The sequence below is a fragment of the Lissotriton vulgaris genome, chromosome 4_1, assembly GCF_964263255.1.
Source record: "Lissotriton vulgaris chromosome 4_1, aLisVul1.2, whole genome shotgun sequence".
Lineage (NCBI taxonomy): Eukaryota > Metazoa > Chordata > Amphibia > Caudata > Salamandridae > Lissotriton > Lissotriton vulgaris.
The window spans coordinates 763,894,638-763,899,972 of NC_141691.1; positions in this window are offsets into that span (position 1 = coordinate 763,894,638).

Below are 5,335 nucleotides of genomic sequence, written 5' to 3' on the forward strand. Positions count from 1 at the left end.
ACTCATTTCTCAGATGGGGCATGAGAGCGTGAGAACTGACTTCACCATTCCGCTCAGGTGTGCTGGCTTCGGTATCAACAACATTGGGTGAGGAACCACTGTCCTGAACTTCTCGATTTCTTGAACACCTTTTGTTGTCAATAATCATGGTCTTGTGTCCTCTTTCAGGTTCATCATACTCAACCCACAAATAATTTTTTGCACTATTGGGTTGGCTCAACTCTCTTCCCACTGAATGTCATTTGGCCAACCTGTTCATATGCCACACTATACCATCACTAAGTCTGGCAGCATTGTTATACAGTTTGTTGATGTGGAGGGGAGCGGTGAATCTGCTTTCCCCCTTCCTGACCTTCCTTTCAAGACGAACTTTGACCAGATCTGAAATTATGAACGAGTGATCTTTGACACCATGTCTTGTGTCGTACCATTCTTTGACACACATCTGTGCTTTTTCGATGTTGTTCCTTACAGTTTCGGGTGACCACTCTACTTGTTTGGAAGTGGATATCCATCCTAAATCTCTGCTTAAGGGTTGTCTACTTCGCAAGAGAACAAATGATGAATTTGAGGTACCGGTACATGAAGTGATTCTGTAGGCCCAGATGTGTTTGAAAATGTCTTCTTTCCAATTGAGGTTGTTGTTCCTGGACAGTTGTATTCTTCCTTTTAGAACGCGGTTGAAATGCTCAACAAGGCCATTACCTTCTGGGTGATAAAGCGAGGTGGTGTGACGAGAGATGCAATTTCTTTCCAGGAACAATGTAAAGGCATCAGAGGTGAATTAGGGGCCATTGTCGGTCAGTACATGCTTGGGTAATCCTTCACGTAAGAAGAGTTTGTTCAGAAACGATATGACAAACGAGCTTACAATGCTGTGGACAATTTCAATAACAGGCCATTTGGAGAAGTGATCGATGACAACCAGGATGTACTTGATCACCCCATCGTGGCCTTCAATGGGACCCATTATGTCTAGGCCTAACTTCTCCCAAGGCATGCTCGGGGGGGTGGGTAGAGGAGATAGAGGAACCCTCGAGGTTTTGAGGTTCTTATCTGAATCATTGCAACTAATGCAGTCTCTAATCATGACCTCAATCTGTTTATCAATCCTGGGCCACCAATAGCTGTGTCTGACTCTCTGTTTTGTTTTTGAGATACCCAGATGACATATGTGGCACAGGCTTAATATTTTACCTCTGAGTGTGTCGGGGGGGAACAGCCTTGACAATTCTGTACAGCACACCATGTTCTACACTCAATTCATTCCGTATCTCCCAATAAATTCTAATGACAGCATCAAGAAGTCTTTTCTCAGGCCACTCATCGTTAATGTATCTGCATACCTTTTTCAGAATGGAGTCTTTAAGCATATGTTCTTTCCATTCAGTACTCGTGATGTCATCCATATCAGTGTCGAACAATAACGCTACCTTCTCAACATCTATTTGCTCCTCTGTGACTTCATCATTGGGTAAGGGAAATCCACTTAAGAAGTCAGCAACTTTGTCTCTAACTCCTTGCCAGTATTCAACCGTGTAATTGTAGTCTAGTAACTTGACTGACATATTGCTGAGTCTGAGGGAGGCATTTTGTAGACCTGAAGCTAAGAGAATTTTAATTAATTGATTGTGGTCCATGCATAAGTGGATGTTGTATTCCCATATGTACACTCTGAAATAGTTTAGAGCCATGGAACATGCAGGCATTTCACGCTCGATCACTGAATATCTTTCTTCCGCTGGGGTGAGTGATCGAGAAGCAAAGGCTACTACCCATTCATGATTATCAGAATCTTTTTGTGCAAGGGCAGCGCCAAGTCCTTTGTTGCTTGCATTCGTGGTGACATAAGTCTGAACTTGGGGTCAAAACCTTTAAGAAAGGGTGCATTAGCAATATCCTTTTTGATGCACTCAAAAGCCTCTTGGCATTCCGGGGACCACTCAAATTTGACTCTGATTTTGAGCAATTGTCTTATGTTGTAAGTTTTTTCCGAAAAGTTGCAAATGAATTTTGAGTAGAATTCTGTTAGCCCAAGAAAAGTTCTCTCATCATCCTTGTTGGAGGGGGAATCAGCTTTAAGAATGGCATCAACCAACCCCTGCTTGGGTTTAATTCCTTCCTGACTGATGGTGTGACCCAAATAAACAACTTTGTCCTGTGAAAATTTACATTTATCTAATTCTACAGTCAGACCATGCAATTTCAAGATGTCAAACACTTGCCTTAGGCGTGCGTCAGGTTCCATTTGATTTCCACCCATGACAAGGATATCGTCCTGGAGGAACCTAACCCCCACAGTACCTTCAAAGAGAGACGACATGACTCTTTGAAATAGCGCTGCGGCAGAGGCCAAACCAAACGGTACCCGTGTGAAACGATAGCTGCCAAATGTTGTTACGAACGTTGTATACTTTCTGCTCTCCACATGCAAAGCTACCTGATGGTATGCAGATTTTAAATCTAATATGGAAAATACATTCATATCTTTTGTATCATTGAATATTTAACTTATGCGTGGCAAGGGATACTGATCAACAATTATATTTTTATTTAGATCGCTGAGATCTATGCAGAGTCTAATTTTTCCATTGGGGCGTTTAACTACCACTAAGGGAGAAACCCACTCTGCGGATTCAACCTTCTCAATTATTCAATTGGTGACCAGTCTGTTAAGTTCTGTACGTACATTGTCTCTGACAGAGACAGGAAGATGTCTAACCTTTTGTACACACGGGGAGGCATTGTTTTTTAACTCAATCTTATGTTGGAAGCTGTTCAGTAAACCCACATTACCAGAAAACACTTCAGGGTAGTCTTTGATCTGGGTGTTATTGTACAGATTGTTATCTTCAATAGACATAACAGGGTCGTCGCTTTTGCGATTGAGAATGATCCCTAAATCAGCTTTATCATTCCACCCCAAGACCGAGGGTCCTTTTTTAGTCACAAAAAGTTTACAGAACGCTTTCCTGTTTTTAAATTCAAACTCTAAATCACAAGTTCCTAATAATTCTATGTTGTCCCCTGTATAGCTCTTAGCAATGACCCTTGACTTTGTAAGAGAAGCACCAATCTTACCAACAAAGTTCTGCTTCCAGACATTTTCATTCACTATAGTGAAAGGGGAACCAGCGTCCGCAATTATGTTCATAAGTACCCCACCCATTTTGATTTCACAGATGGATTTCTTGGCCCTGGCGGGAGCAAGTTCCAGAATGTCATATTCAATAGTGAACACATAATTAACCTCATCAGACTCCAAAACATCAGACACCTCTGACCCCAAGTCATACTGGCTTTGTATGTGTCTGACCGGCTTGCTGCGTCTGACCTGTTTCCTGGTGCATGCTTTTGCAAAATGCCTTATCAGGCCATACGACGTGCATTTTTGATACCTAGCCGGGCACTTTTTGAAATCGTCTAAATGAGAAGAGGAACCACAACAATAACATCTTCGTTCCGTGCTTTCATTATATTTTTTTGTGGATTCCCTTTCATCTTTGGGTTTTTTCTTGTGATGCTCACTTTTAATGTCACCATCACCAGTACTTGGGCGGGTACTTTCCTTGGATCTGAGTCTACTTGCGTTGGACGTTTTGACTGCTTTTATAATATTGGAGCCCATCTAGAACAGCTTTAGCACACCTGCCTGTGAGTTCTGCTTTTTTGACCAAGGCAACGACTTCTTTTGATGGTGATTCACCATTGACCCAAAGTTTATCCTGGGTGTTTGGATTACTGGCTTGCATAATGATTTGGTCCCTTATGAATTCTTCCTGTAGTTCTCCAAATCTGCATGTCAGGGCTAAAGTACTTTAAGCGGAAACATACTCATCAATGCTCTCATCCTTACCCTGCTTTCTGGGAGAGAATTTGGAGCGGTTAAAACCTTGGCTGCTTGACTTATTCCCCTGCTGTGCTGGACCATAATGGAAATGGGTGTGGTCATGACGAGCTCAGCTCGTCATGAACACACGAGCACTGTGCCTCATGACGAGCTGTGCTCGTCATGAGCACCGAAGGGGTTAACAGCAACGGAAACAATCGGTGAAAAATGGGCATCTAAGTCATCTAAAGCGTGCTGAAAAACTTTATTACCCTCCCTCACTTTTTTTTCAATTTGGTTGTATGTTTTTAAACCTCCAGGTCCAAGACAATACAATAGCACTTTATTTTTCTTTTCAGGAGTGAAATCCTCATCTTCCGCTGTTTCAATGTAGTAACAGAAATATTCCTTCCACTCTTTCCATGGCATGCATGGTTCTCCTTTGCGTTGAAGGAAAGGTTGAGGTTGAGAGAGATTTAAAGAGCTAAGGGCACACATTTTGCTCTAGTTGCACTTGAGTACTTAAAAGCAATGTGGAGAACGTGGTACAGGCTCACACAAACAATTGTGTGGTAGACGGGTGAGGGACACACTGTTGAAGGGTGAGCTGTAAATTATGAAGAAGTTAAGTCACAGACTGAAACTGTGAGCAAGGAGCACTTTGCTGCAATAAACTATTTATTCGACTAGCGATGCAGGCAACCATCAAATGATACTTAAAAAAAAAAATTATTGCGTTTATTAGCAACTCAAGAGTACAACATACAGCATACATCTACAAAAACATATGCATATCACTGCCAATGTACATTGGAAATCTGTACATTGTAGATGGCACAGTTAATTAACTCTTAGCATATACAGACCTTGCTAAATTGCTGAGAAAACACCCAACTCCCCCCCTTCCCTTCTACCAGGTAGTACCAGCACTTCAGAGCCTTCTCATCAAGTCAGTTCCATCAATGCATGCGCCTTTCGTTAGATAGAGTTTACAGTGTGTAGTGTCATGATGACTGTACAGTATAGCACTCAGAGCTAACAATGTGGAATGCCTGTAATCTGTGATACATCTAGAACAGTGTTCACAGCGACCTATGTGTCGAGCCGCCCCCCCTCAAGCAGGTCAGGGTGTGCAAGCATGTATGTCGTCAAGGGGCTCCAGAAGTCCTTTGGGCGGGAAGCCTCGGGCAGCTCCTCCCCGTAAGCTAGCAACTGGTCTCTACAGTATGACAGGTCAGTAAGTCACAATTTGACCGTGGGGGCTGAGCATGCACCCCACCTCTTTGCCAAGACACTATTTGCCATCAAAGTGGCAACCGCCACTAGGCGGCGGTTAGCGGGCTTTAGACCATTGACAGAGCCTAGGAGGCACAATTCAGGAGTACACTCAACTCGCTCCAGTACCACTTCCGATAGGATGCGAGCTACTGCAGTCCAGAACTCCAACACTTTTCCACACAGCCAGGCCACGTGGAGGAAATACGCATCCTCAACTCCACATCTCAC